Source organism: Panthera onca, chromosome D3, assembly GCF_046562875.1.
Source record: "Panthera onca isolate mPanOnc1 chromosome D3, mPanOnc1 haplotype 2, whole genome shotgun sequence".
Lineage (NCBI taxonomy): Eukaryota > Metazoa > Chordata > Mammalia > Carnivora > Felidae > Panthera > Panthera onca.
The window spans coordinates 82707772-82722165 of record NC_138350.1 but is presented as its reverse complement, the minus strand read 5'-3'; the positions used below and the strand labels follow the sequence as shown (position 1 = coordinate 82722165).

At 33.6% G+C, this 14394-nt stretch overlaps 1 protein-coding gene across 3 annotated transcripts in view; it reads left to right on the top strand.

Annotated features, from left to right (window-relative positions):
• The first annotated feature begins 355 nt into the window (after positions 1–355).
• Positions 356–14394, top strand: part of CDH19 (cadherin 19) — a 102384-nt gene continuing 88345 nt past the window's right edge. The window contains exon 1 of one of the 3 annotated variants that reach the window (XM_060614052.3): positions 356–657. The gene's annotated coding sequence lies outside the window, so the exon portion shown is untranslated. The remainder of the gene's footprint in view (positions 658–14394) is intronic. The other 2 variants (XM_060614054.3, XM_060614055.3) reach the window with 2 other exon arrangements.

The window sequence follows — 14394 nt, the reverse complement described above, 5'->3', positions numbered from 1 at the left end:
AAGTATATTTAGGTAATAAACCGAGGAGAAGAAAGGGATTTTAATTTAGACATTGCCCTCTTTCTGTATTTTATTTGATTCCTGAGCAGAAAGACTGACTAAAGGAGCAGCCAGAAGGCACAGACACAGATTGGGAAAGCTCTTCTGTGTTTAGTAACTTTTGTGCATGTTTTAAATCGATCATTTGTTTCATCGGCTAATCCTCAAGTGGAGGGCATGTCCTTTCCACTGGCAGAAGTTGAATTCCCTCCTTATCACCTCCAGCCAATGCGTACTTTATTTTCCTTTTGCTTGTTGTTAGGAAACGGGAGGCGGGGGGTGGGGAGGGACTCTTCCTACCACTTGCTGGAGCTGTGTGCATTTTCATCCAAGCCTATGCACGGACGTCAGAGTGCCCTTATGGTACTTTGCACAAAAGGCTCAGTGTTCATGGCTCTACTCAGAGAACCCAAAATAGCATGGAGTAAGCAGTGACATAGTGACATAGTGGTACTAAAAACGCAGGCATCCGTAACTCAGAGCAGTAACCCAGATGTCAGGTTGGGCGAGAAGCTGGTGAAGCAAAATAAGAAGCCTTCCTCCTGCTGTTCCTTCTGCGTTCATCACGAATTTGGAAGCTCAGTGTTGGGAGACCTCCTAGGACTGGAAGATACACAGGTAAGAATGTGATAATTAGGCATATTTGACTTCTATGAATTATCTCTTAGTGGAGAGAGGGCCCAAAAGTACTTGAAAAGCTCTTTGCTAGTTTATGGTCCATAAGGGGAAAAATGTTCTACAATATGTGAAACCATGACACGTATATGAACTTTTTCAAAGCCAAATATTTGTGACAATATTTGCCATCTCTGCACTAGAGATTTGAGGAAAAATCTAGAACATTAACACATTAAATTTATTGGGGGGAGAGCATCACTGCTGCTTCCTTCCCTTTCTCCAGGATTTTGTTTTATCATATGTTTATCTCTATACTATCAGATGCTATAAACCATGAAAGCACCTTAAAGGGATGAGAAAAATATAAAGTAAATATTTTAATTAAATTGTTGATTAAATTAAATCAATTATTTATGATTATCAGTATGGAGCTTTCCGCGTATCTGAATAAAACTGAATGTTTCTTTGAAGGACTGTCGATTCTCAAAGTTGACATATAATGATTTTATTTTCTTCCCCTTTGCCAGTTGTTTTGGGTATCAAACTTTGTACCGACTCTAGAAAAATCTTAAAGCAAAAAGCTTCGGTGATGAAGAATATTATAATAATAATACTAATAAAAGGAATCTGTTGGGCGTATTATCAATACAGACACATATTCTGGAATGTGCACATATTAATTTCAATAAATTATATCCATTACATGTGATAAAACTAATTCATCAAATGTGAAAGACTAGAAAGTCTAAATTAAGAATATATAAATTTTAGGAGATACTTAATATTGTTTCAGTTTTAGTTTATAACAAGCAATTTTTAGTAGGGTTACTAATTTTAATGAAACATTTCAGTGTAAATTTGCCTGAGGAATTTGGTAAATCTGTAACTACAATATAAGAAACACACAAAGAGCTAGCAACAAAAATATCTAAATAGAATGGCAACTGTTTTCTTGAAATACATTTCCATTTTAGTTCTATGAATTCATTTTTTGAATTAATATATCTGTAGAGAAGACATTATTAATGTGAAATATTTACAACTTTAGCAATATATATTTATATTTTGGATCCATTTGCAATAACAAATAATGTAATAAAATAATATACATTCATATAATATCCTTTATTCCACAGTTAAAAAACTTTAGATGTTTAACTATTACACATATGCACGTATACATACTTCTAAGTTTTAATTTAAAATATTTACATTTTAATATAAAGTGTACGTTTCTGTTTTCCAAATTTTGTAACTAACACAACTATTCCCAAAAAGTAATATTATAAAATTAAAAGTGTAAAATTATTCAATCTTTACAAGTAACCAGTTTATGAAATCTAGAAGTCATCTGATCTCTTATTCTTTACACGTGTTTTAACAATGACCAAAATGTCTCAGATCATTCTGTAAATTATATCTGTATTTTCCATTGTCAATTTTAGTAAGTTCTTGTGCCTTAATGAAATATTGAAATATTTATACTATTAGTGTATCTCTCTCTCCCTCTCTTTCTCTCCTCTCTCTCTCACAGACACACACACACACACACACACACACACACACACACACACACACACGTTGTAGAAGTCTTAAAGGGTATATTATCTATTTATATTTTTGGTTTTGTTTTCTCCTCTGGAATCTTTCCAATATACTTATCCCCAGGGAGCTTTTTTTTTAACAAATTCAATCAAATTATCATAAATTAAGATGCATTAAAATTTTTTAAATGATGTGCACACATGCTTCTCAAGCATTCTTAAGATATCTGGCTCATCTTTCAGGAATTTGTCATAATGAAGACATATACAATTTGATAAATGATAACCTATAGCTAAATATAAATTGATATTGAATATTTTTGACACACTCTTAACATGTTATCTTTAAATATTATATTCAAAGTGTTACTGAGTAGTATTTAACACGTTATTGGGTAGTAATATAGTAGAAATAAGTGTATCACATGATTTAAAAGGACATGTTGGTCTTTTCATATACCTTTCTTTAGGTTGGGATTTATTGCTCCTGACCTAATGTTTGAGAACAATGATAATAAATATGAGAAAAATGGAACGTTTATATTTTGTTGTCATGACAATTTCCTCCTACTATTTATAATCTTCCAGTACCTATGTCTTTGCTTTGGCATAATAGGTTGAAGGTGAAAAATAAACAAACATGAAACATAATAACCCCGCATGAATCCTTTCTTTCTAGCATTGCTTTTGACAGCTCACAGACTTGAGAAATGAGTTGCTTTTGCCAAAGTGACCGGAAAGATGTTTGACACGTGCTTGAAAAACCCATACTCAAAGAGTTTTCAACTCTCATCACCACTCACTTGAAAGAATCAACTTAAATGTTCTAAAACCTGCTTTTCTGCAACTTACAACAAATCAATGTCTTTCTGAAATGATGCATGCTCTGAGATGATCCAGTAAGAGCATTCTGGTCTCACTTTAAAAACCACTTTAGAATTGGGAGAGCAGAAATATTTTTGTCAGAAATTCATTGCACTAATTACTCATTAAAAAGACATTCAGAATCATCAAAGAATGTTTTAAAGTTAAGACAAAGTATCTAATTGTTGGAGGCTTTGCTTTGGCACACCAAGTCGAGTTTGAAATGTTAGTATAGGACAGTGACTTAACAAATTACAAGATCAGTACATCCACATTTTATCTGTTCCTTCATTCTAAGAACTTACATGATAAATGAACTTTGTAAATTTATAGGATAGTATATTAAAGTGGGAAAAATTCTGGCACATCAGTTATAGCTTAAAATAACCTAGGTAATTTTCTCTAAGTGCAAAATTTGGAAATGTCATTTCTGTGGAAATGAGCAAATTATACATATAAATCATAGAAAAGGAAAATGCCACCATTTTTTTTCTGTTTTTAAACTGGATTATAGCTAAATTGTTTCCAAGGGTTTGCTACCATTTTTTAAAAAAATTCTAGTAGAGATTGACCTTTTTTTGATGAAGAGATAATGCTGCTAAATTCAGAGACAAACATAAAATGTAACAAGGAAACTAAAGAGATAAAAAGAAAAGGGTATACATGCATCTTTCTAAAAACTTTTTAATGGTATTGTTCTTTGTTATTAAGTAAATACTTCATGACAATGCTTGAGGTTGCTTTTGAACCAGAAAGGCAAAATATAATGATTTCCCCATAATATTAGATGAAAAAGAAAGGGGTCATAACATCACTTTTCAGATAGAAGTCTCTCCCTTCTAAATAGGGCTTTTGTCTTCAGGTCCATAGAGGACATTGGTTACTCTTTGGTTATTTTCTCTCTTGTATCCAATGTCTGTAAGATATGCCAATTCTGTAAGTATATCAGGATTTGACTCCAAATTACTGGTTAATAATAAATAGCATATGTGTTTTCGTATACACACTTATACATGTGTCTATGTATTTGTTTATGTATTTATATATATACATTTTAAATATTCATAAATTTGAAACATACACATGTGCACACACACACACACACACACACACTCATTTGATAATTTCAAGACCACACAAATTATTTGTTAAAATTCTATGCCTTTTCTTTTCCCCTCATCTTTTTTTTTTAAATTTTTTAAAGTTTTTATTTTAATTCCAATTCATTCACATACAGTGCTATACTGGTTGCATGTGTAGAATATAATAATATAACACTCCCATACATCATCCTGTGCTCATCACAACTAGTACACCTACTTAGCACACCCATCACCTACTTAACCCATTTCCACACCCGCCTCCCCTTTGGTAACCATCAGTTTGTTCTCTGTCGTCAAGAATCTGTTTCTTGATTTGCCTCTCTCTCTCTCTCTCTCTCTCTCTCTCTCTTCCTTTTGCTGATTTGTCTCTTAAATTCCACACAGGAGTGAAATCAAGTGGTATTTGTCTTTCTCTGACATTTTGCTTAGCATAATAGTCTCCAGCTCCATCCATGCCCTTGCAAATGGCAAGCTTTCATTCTTTTTCGTGGCTCAGTCACATCCCATTGTGTATATGTGCCACATCTTTGTTATCCACACATCAGTCAGTGGACACTTGGGCTGCTTCCGCAGTTTGGCTGTGGCAGGTAGGGCTGCTCTAAACATTGGGATGCATGTATCCCTTTTGAATTCATATTCTTTCGTATTTTTTGAGTGAATACCTAGCAGTGCAGTTGCTGGATTGTAAGGTAGTTTTATTTTTACCTTTTGGAGAACCTCCACACTGCTTTCCAGAGTGGGTGCACTAATTTGCATTCCCACCAACAGTGCAAGAGGGTTCCCCTTTCTCCACATCCTTACCAACACCTGTTGTGTCTTGTATTTTATGTCATTTACATAATGGATTATGTATAAAGTTACTTCTATGAAATTTAAATTGAAACCATTTTAAAGATATGGAGTAATGTTGTCATTGTGTGTGTATATTAAACGAATGTTTAAGACACACAGCTCTTAGGGGCGCCTGGGTGGCTCAGTCGGTTAAACGTCGGACTTTGGCTCAGGTCATGATCTTGTGGCTCATGGGTTTGGGCCCCACCTCAGACTCTGTGCTGACAGCTCAGAGCCTGGAGCCTGCTTCAGATTCTATGACTTTCTCTCTCTCTGCCCTTCCCCTACTTGTGCTCTGTTTCTCTCTCTCTCTCTCTCTCTCTCTCAAAAATAATAAACATTTTAAAATTAAAAAAAACCACACAGCTCTTAAATCATAAGTATAATTTTGATGAGATTATGTGACATTGTATTAATAATGATATTATTGAGCATTTGCATTGAGAAGAGGAACAAGCAATACATTTTTAATGCTGTGTATGTGTGAGTTAAGTATCACAAATTTTAGTAAACTATTAATTAGCTGCTTTCTACATATTGTGAAACAAAATGATGTTAGGATTGCCGCATTAAGAAAATAAGGTGAAGGATTATTTTGTGTAAGAATATCATCCCTTGGGGCACCTGGGCGGCTCAGTCAGTCAAGCATCCCACTTCAGCCTAGGTCATGATCTTGTGGTTCACAAGTTTGAGCCCCTTGTCAAGTTCTGTGCTGAGAGCTCCAAGCCTGGAGCCTGCTTCAGATTCTGTCTCTCTCTCTCTCTCTCTCTCTCTCTCTCTCTCTCTCTCTCTGCTCCTCTCCCACTAGTGCGTGCTCTCTGTCTCAAAAATAAATAAAAACATTAAAAATTTAAAAAAATTTAAAAGAACATCATCTCTTCATAGAACATATTAACTTTTTACCCATTTATAAATGGAGCGGCTCATAATCTAGAGAACTTAAGTTTTAGGGAGAAAAAGGAAATTTATTCACTCATTAATTAATTCATTAATTAATTTGTCAGATTATACTGAATGCTTCTACATTTAAACACTGAAAGGAAGCATGTTTATCTTCTCTGGCATAAAATGCAGAGGAATCAAAAACTTAAAAAATCTATATAATCTTGCTTTTGAAATCCATTTTGTACATCAAATTAACTATATTCATGTTGATTTTCCTTCTTGAAATCTATATGTATTTTTAACTTATCCCATCTCTTGGAGGTACACTTTTAGCATTTTCTAGTTCTAAATATGTATCTCTTTTAATTTTTCCTATATACATTTTATTTAGAATTAAAATGATGTACCCAAATCTCTTATTTTGGGAATCATAAAGTAGAAATTTATTTACTCTGTAAGCATGATATTCATGTTAAAAGGATTTAAAAATCTCCCTTGAAAGGTGTTTCCAATATTGTATTTACTAAAATACATTACTTTGTCATTTTTTGTACATAGCTAATAGCACATAGTTGGAAAATGATATCTTCAAAATGTAAAATAGTTGTGTTAAACACTCCACTAAACTAGTCCATCTGGTTTCAAATTTTGTCTTGAAAATTAATTTTCATGACTATGTACTCTGGATAAACTCAACAAGATAAACTAAAAATGTAAGCTACTAAAAAAAAATTGTGGGCTAGTCATTAAGTTATTTGAACTTTGTATTTAAAAAACAAAACAAAACAAATGATATAGAATTTTTGGCTTATATGTTTTATATGAAGAAACTAAAAAAAATTGAGTTTTTATTATAAACTTGAAACTAAAATAGTTATTTAACAAAATGTACACAAATATTTTGTACCAAAATAATTATATATTCTCATTTACTTTTTAAAACTAGTCCTTTGAAATATACATTCCATACTGGGACTCAAAATTTATTATAATTTTAGTCCAAAATTTTTGTGGATGAATAAATACTAAATTAAGCTCTTAATCAATTAATTTTTTTTCAGTTTTGAAATTGATTTGAGTATCATCTTAATACATGGAATAATTTGAGAGATTAAAAGTTGAATTTTCTGAATTTCTTTTTTTAACTCTCAAATCACAGAGAAGTGTAAGGAAACGATTATAATTATATTACTATTATTTACTTATATATTGTTATTACTCATAATAAACAGAATTTACTGAGTGGTTACGTTGGTACTCGGTTTATTTTTTTCTTTGCAACATTTTTGCTTGTTATTGCTCATTTATTTTTTTTTTTTTTAATGTTTATTCATTTTTGAGACAGAGCATGAATGGGGGAAGGTCAGAGAGAGAGGGAGACACAGAATCTGAAACAGGCTCCAGGCTCTGAGCTGTCAGCACAGAGCCCGACGCGGGGCTCGAACTCACGGACTGTGAGATCATGACCTGAGCTGAAGTCGGCCGCTTAACCAACTGAGCCACCCAGGCGCCCCTGTTATTGCTCATTTAATTGTCCCAAAAATGGAATCTCAAACACTACATTTTCTATCTTAAAGCATTCTTCTTTAACTCCAAACTTCCCAGGGAAGAGTTCCCACATCTCTGCTTTTCCTCTATTAGCATCTACTTTGAATGAGTCATCCACTCTTGGAAACCAGTTCTAGACTCTAGTCATTCTTAAATCCACTCTTTTCTGATTCCTGACAATCACTCCAAAAACTTGTCTTTAGCTATTCATGAAGACGTACCACTTTTTAGTTCGCTTTTTAATTGACAAACGGTTTAAGAAACCTAATCTGGGCACTTTGGGTGCATGTTAGTTTTGGCGCTGGGTAAATTACTGCTCATATTGATGTGGCTTCCTTTGGTGACAAGTTAAGAGAGATTTCTGTTTTCATGTTCAGCTGGTAACATTGATTTTTCCAATTACATACAACTCACTATAGAACTCTACTTATTAATACTGTGAGTGTTGTCCACTACTAAATCTTTCTATTATCCAACGACCCAACAACTATCATTGTCATCGTCCTGTCTAATCTCTTTAAACATTTGAGTATATGTGTCAAAAGTTACTTAACTAGCTTTCACAAATAGATTTATATTTTTTACACAATAATATATTGGTAAACAATGTTTTGCACCAAAATTTCTAAATAACAATTTGCTTCTTTAGGATTGTGTCCAGGCATGAGTTTAATAGATAAAATGGTGTGAAATACTTAATACTCCTGAAATATATTTTCTAATTTTTTTAAAAAATATAGTTTCAGCTTATTTTACTTGCATGAAAAACAATTCATGACAAAAAGTTATGGATTAATAAATTGGAGGTTATAGGAAGTAAGTGCATATATTTGAGAGACTTAAGAGGTAGAATTGACCATAGATGAAGCTTGAATATGTGTGGAGGTAAAGCATATGTGGAAGGGGGATTCTTTATTCACTTATTCAAGTGCCAGTTTTTGAGCGGGTACTGATTTTGTTCAGTGAGAGACAGAACATAATAATAAGATGAACAAACAATAAAAGATAACGGTTTCTATGTGGGTCATAGACTTTGAAATGTCTCTTAGAAAGTAGGTCTATAGATTAAGAAAGAGATAAATATGGACTGTTGGTGATCCTTTGTGATGCTTTGGTGTCTAGATGTTAATTGAAGCCATAAAATCCGAAGATAAATTATCTCATGTATAGAATAAGCAAAACATTTCTTAAGAATGGGACACTTGGGTGGCTCAGTCGGCTAACCATCCGACTCTTGATATCCACTCAGGGCAGGATATCACACTTTGTAGGATTGAGACTCGCTTTGGGCTCTGAGCTGACAGCATGGATCCTGCTTGGGATTCTCTCTTTCTCTTTACCCCTCCCCTATTTGTGCATGTGTGTTCTGTCTCTCTCTTAAAGAAAAATGGAACTCGAGTATTTAGGGAAGAGGACAATCAAATAAAATAGAGATTCTTGAGGTGAAAGAAGAACTTGAAAGTGTATAGAGCTTTGCAAGCCAAAAAAGAGAATTTTTAAAAAGGAGTGGGGTTATGATGGAGGCCACATTGTGCTGCACCACTAATTTCAAAAAAAAAAAAAAAAAGTATTTATTGAAGTTTGTTAAAGAAATAAAGGGGATCCTTCTCACCCTGGATGGATTGGTTGCATTGTAGTATCGGGAGAAAAGCCAGATTGCATTTTTCTGTAGATTGGATGAGAAAATGTGGAGACTGCGAATGGCCAGTTATTCTGTAATAATATTTGCCTTCCATTTCTTCCAGATCTACTTTTGTATGTTGTGCCTTTTGAATTAATCTTTTCAGTCTTTTTTTATCCTATTTTCTATATCTGTGCTTTGTTTTTGTACTTTCTTAAAGATTTTTTTTTCCAAATTTATCTTTCAAAATATCCTCCTACATATACCTTTAACAAATAGCCAGGAATTACAATTCCTGTCTAAATACTCTTATTAAGAGCAAGCTATGATCCTTTCCTGGAGGATGGAGGAAGTTTCTTTTATTTACCTAAGGAGATTTTGATCTGTCTTTCCTTTCCTTTCCTTTCCTTTCCTTTCCTTTCCTTTCCTTTCCTTTCCTTCCCTTCCCTTCCCTTCCCTTCCCTTCCCTTCCCTTCCCTTCCCTTTCCCTTTCCCTTTCCCTTTCCCTTTCCCTTTCCCTTTCCCTTTCCCTTTTCCTTTCCCTTTCCTTTGTCCTCTACCACTCTTGGCATTTGTTTCTGCTTCTTTTCAGCTATACTTTTATGCTTTGTATTTGGTTTGAACTTTTTCTTTCAACTAGAGTCTTGCCCCAAATGGGACTTCATGTATGTATAAGAATAAGGAATGTAAAAATTGTTTGGGAAATCTCTTTTTGTATAAGTGAGGAATGGAGTCTAAATACTGCCAGACTTTATGAAACATTTTTCTGGCAAGACCAAGGTGATTGATTTAGAGATTCTGAAATATCATTTCGGTTTTTCTCTTGAGGATATATATTTCTCCATCAAAGAAAGTTGAAAGGGGGTGCCTGGGTGGCTCAGTCGATTGAGCGGCCTACTTCTGCTAAGGCCGTGATCTCACAGCTCATGGGTTTGAGCCCCGCATTGGGCTTGTGCTGACAGCTCAGAGCCTGGAGTCTACTTCGGATTCTTTGTCTCCCTCTCTCTGCTCCTCCCCTGCTCTCGCTCGCTCTCTCTCTCTCTCTCTCTCTCTTGCTCTCTCTCTCAAAAATAAGTAAACATTAAAGAAAATTTTTAAAAAGAAGGTTGATAGGAGGCAGATAGGCAGGGGAGAGAGAGACAGAGAGAGACTTCAACTTACAATTTGATAGAAATCAACTTTTGTAAATCTATATTTGGAAGTTACAATGGAACTATATGGTAACGGTTTTATCCTTCTGATATCTCTGGAGTTCTTAGGTTCTGTGACTACTTATACGCATTTCTACTCCCGTCTCCTGCCAGATCCTGGCATTTCACATAATGTAAGCTGGATGCCATTAGCCTTGGGTGTAAAAACCTGAAATTATTTGTAATCTTTAGGATGTATTTCCCATTGTCAATTGCTGTGACATTGAACGAGCTCTTTCCTGCATGATTTAAACAGTATGCATATTGACAGTTACTCCTCAGATTTTTTATTCTTGTAGCAATCGGGACTTACTAGTGATTCTGTTTTGTACTTCAGGAAGAGATTAATTAGAATTTTCCCAAGAAACCTGGGAGTATAAATATTTAAATAAATGGCATCTATTTGTGACATAATTATTACTATCTTTATTGAATATTTAAAGCATAAGCTTCAGGTCCAGCTAATTATTTTTATGTGACTTATCACAGCACACCTAGAAGTTAGGTATGTTATCTCATTTTGCAGTTGGAGAAACTCAGTCTGATGGTGTTTAAGTACTTTGACTGGTGTCATGCAACTATAATATTATAGAGGCACAAATCTTTACATTTTATACCGATTCTCCTTAACGGTCAGCATTCATTTAATAGTAAACGAAGATTTAAGTAATATAATTAAGAAAAAGAACCAGCTGGAAATTATACAGTTCATTTGACTTAATTCCTTATTTCATAACCTACCTTTGTCTATCCTCAATCTGTATTACTTCTCATAACCATCTATTCTAGGTGTAATTTGGCAGCCAGAACGTTACTACTGCATGACCAGGGCATAAAGTAAAAGTTTGAGGACCCCTGCAAATTGTTCTCTTGAAGAAAGAGAAAAGCAGGATAAGGTGGGCGATATGGACTTGAATATTCAAAATGGCCACGTTTTCCATCTTGCAGAGCAGTCTCCAAGGAAGTGACTCCCTGATAGTCTCCTATAGGTAACACAGAGTGTGCCCAAGAGTGTCAACTCAACTGTGACAAAATATGAGAAATTCTATTGAAGTTTTACCTCATACCATTGCATTTCAACTTTGAGAGTATTTTTTTATGAAATATCTAGATAGTGGTAAAAGTTATAGGAATAAATGATTAGCACCTAAAAACGTATTACAACATTGGAGTTTACCCTAAGTATTTTTTTTTTCTCATAGGAGAATAGGGAAACTGCTCTAGAAATAAATCCTGGCCAGTATCTCCACATATATTTATGTTCTAGAATAGCATCCATATTTGGAAAATGGCTCCTGTAAGTTTAAGGGTACCAGCTCTGGAGGAAGTAAATTGCTCGGATTTAACTCTGGCCTGACCAATTATTATATGGCTAAGCAAAGCTATTTCTATGGGTTCACTATCTGCCTTTATAAGATAGTAATAATAATGGAACATATGCCATAGAATTGTTGTAAGATAAATCAGTTAAAGAATGGCATACTCTTTGTATAGTAATAACCATGAAGTAAGTACCCAGTGTATGCTGGGTAAGATGTTGATGATGATAACGATGATGGTGATGATGGTGATGGTGAGGATGAGGATGATGGCCGTGGTATCCTTGAACTATCTGCCTTAGAATCACGCTGGAGCTGTTAAACACACCTAAATGATGAATCTGAATCTGTGGAGTGTGGTATCCACATTTCACTTAGCTTTTCAGTTAATTCTAGTGTGAATAAGTGAGTACATCATTTTCCAAAAATTGAGTGATGGAATCAACCAAGTTATTGTTTACTTTACACTTATTTAAAGAACAAGGGATCCTTTCCATACATAATAAATGCTTTAGGGACACCTGGGTGGCTGGGTCAGTTGAGCATCTGACTATTGATTTCAGCTCAGGTCATGATCTCGTGGTTTGTGGATATAGCCGTGCATCAGGCTCTGAGCTGACAGTGCAGAGCCTGCTTGGGATTCTCTCTCTCCCTCTCTCTGCTTCTCCCATACTTGTGTGTTCTTTCTCTCTCTCTCTCTCTCTCTCTCTCTCTCTCTCTCTCTCAAAATAAGCAAGGAAACAGTAAAAAATACTTTAGGGGGTGTCTGGGTGACTCAATCAGTTGTGCATCTGACTTCATCCTACGTCGTTATCTCATGGTTCTTGAATTCTAGCCCAGCATCAGGCTCTGGGCTAACAGGTTTGAGCCTGAAGCCTGCTTCAGATTCTGTGTCTCCCTCTCTCTCTCCCCCTCCCCTGCTTGCATCCTGTCTCTCTTTCCTTCAAACATAGATAAACGTTAAAAAGAAAAAAATTTAGAAAATTATGATACTATTTTATAAATGTTTAAATTGTGTATTCTACACGCACACACATACACACACACACACAATGAAGTATATGGCTTTAAATTTTTTTCCATTCACTAAGATTTAGGTCTTTAAAAAGTCATGTTTATATTATGCCTTTTTCAATACAAAATTATATTTTCCACACCATTTGGCAGTGGTGCTTACTAAATATTGCTTTTGATGGTAGAATACATTTATAGCTATTATAGTGATAAAAAATATGTACTGAAAACAATTGATAATTGAAGAAAGGAACATTTAGATGATATATTTGACCATGTGTTATGTAGTTACTAATACAACATCAGCAAAAAAATGTCAAATAGAGGGTAACTGTCTTTATTTACTGTAGTAAGCAATGGCTAAAAAGATTTTCAACAAGTGAAAAACAAAATAATATATACTTAATGGAAATTGAAGACAAAATAAATAATTTTGTAATACATTCTTGGGACAGTAGAATGCATTGTTGGTAAGAAAAATATTTTTCCTTTCCTTGTTTCTATGGTGATACATACATTCAATTTGCCAGATATTATTTATGTGATGAAAATAATGAACTCGTAGTGTTTCATATTTATCCAAGCAACGTTTTGGGGAAAAATGTCTCCCTTTGCATAATTTTATGATTGTGGAAATTCTCATGCTTTACATGCATGGTAACTGGTGATTTTGTTAAACCATGATTTATTTCATGGTTCAAGAAATCTTCAAAAGTATACTTTGTTCATCGTTCTATGAAGCTTTTATTTCCTAAATTTGTTTTTTTAGTTATTTTTACCATTGAAAGTCATTATTTATTGGTTCTATACTATCTGAAAGCTGTATATTCATTAGAATTAAACTGATAATAAAGGAAATTGGGGATATGTATTATATTTTCTAATCGGTGGATCAGTGGCATATCTGCATGAATAATAGTATTCAACCTGTATAGAACTACACACACACACACACACACACACACACACACACACACAGCAGAAGCCTTTAAAAAAAAAACATTCTGTTTGTTTAAACATAATTTTTGTTTTTGTGTGTAATGAATGCAACTTTGATTACTTTTATTCACAGAAACTAAAAATGAATCAGATTCAACTAATTATGAAGATATAATCTACTTGGGATCAATTAAAAATAAATCTACTCTCTAGAATATTGTATGGTGATCCAAATCACAACAGTTCCTCAATTCAGTTTATATAGGTATAATATCCTAATGCCAAAAAAGACAGTGTAGGAAAGAACTAGTAGAATCATTTTTCATATGATATTAGCTGGAAATCATCATATGCTATATAGTCTATATTATATATCTTAAAATTTATATTTTGTGTAACATATATATACTGCCTACAACATATACCATAGGTAGTTTGTAATATATAACATATATAGCTTACACTTTATAGATTAAGTATTAAGTTTTTATTATGTATTATATACATACAAAGTGGTATGTATACATTAGGAATGCAAGAATGTCTCAATATTATTGAAACTATTCACTCTATTCTGTACCCTATCAGACCAAATCGAAAGAAAGAAACCACCTGGTAATCTCAATTCATAATCTCATTTTATAAAAAAAAAAAAAAAAAACAAAAACAAAAAAAAACACCACATATTTATAACAAAAACTCTTTAAAAACTAGGAACGAAAGTAACTTTTTAGCATATTAAAATATATGACAAAACCCTCAATATTTATCTCACTTAATGTTTAAATACTAAAAGCCTTTCCCTGTGAAAATGGGGAAAAAGCAAACATTTTGGAATTTTATGTGTGTGTGTATGCATGCATGTAATGTACTTTTAGA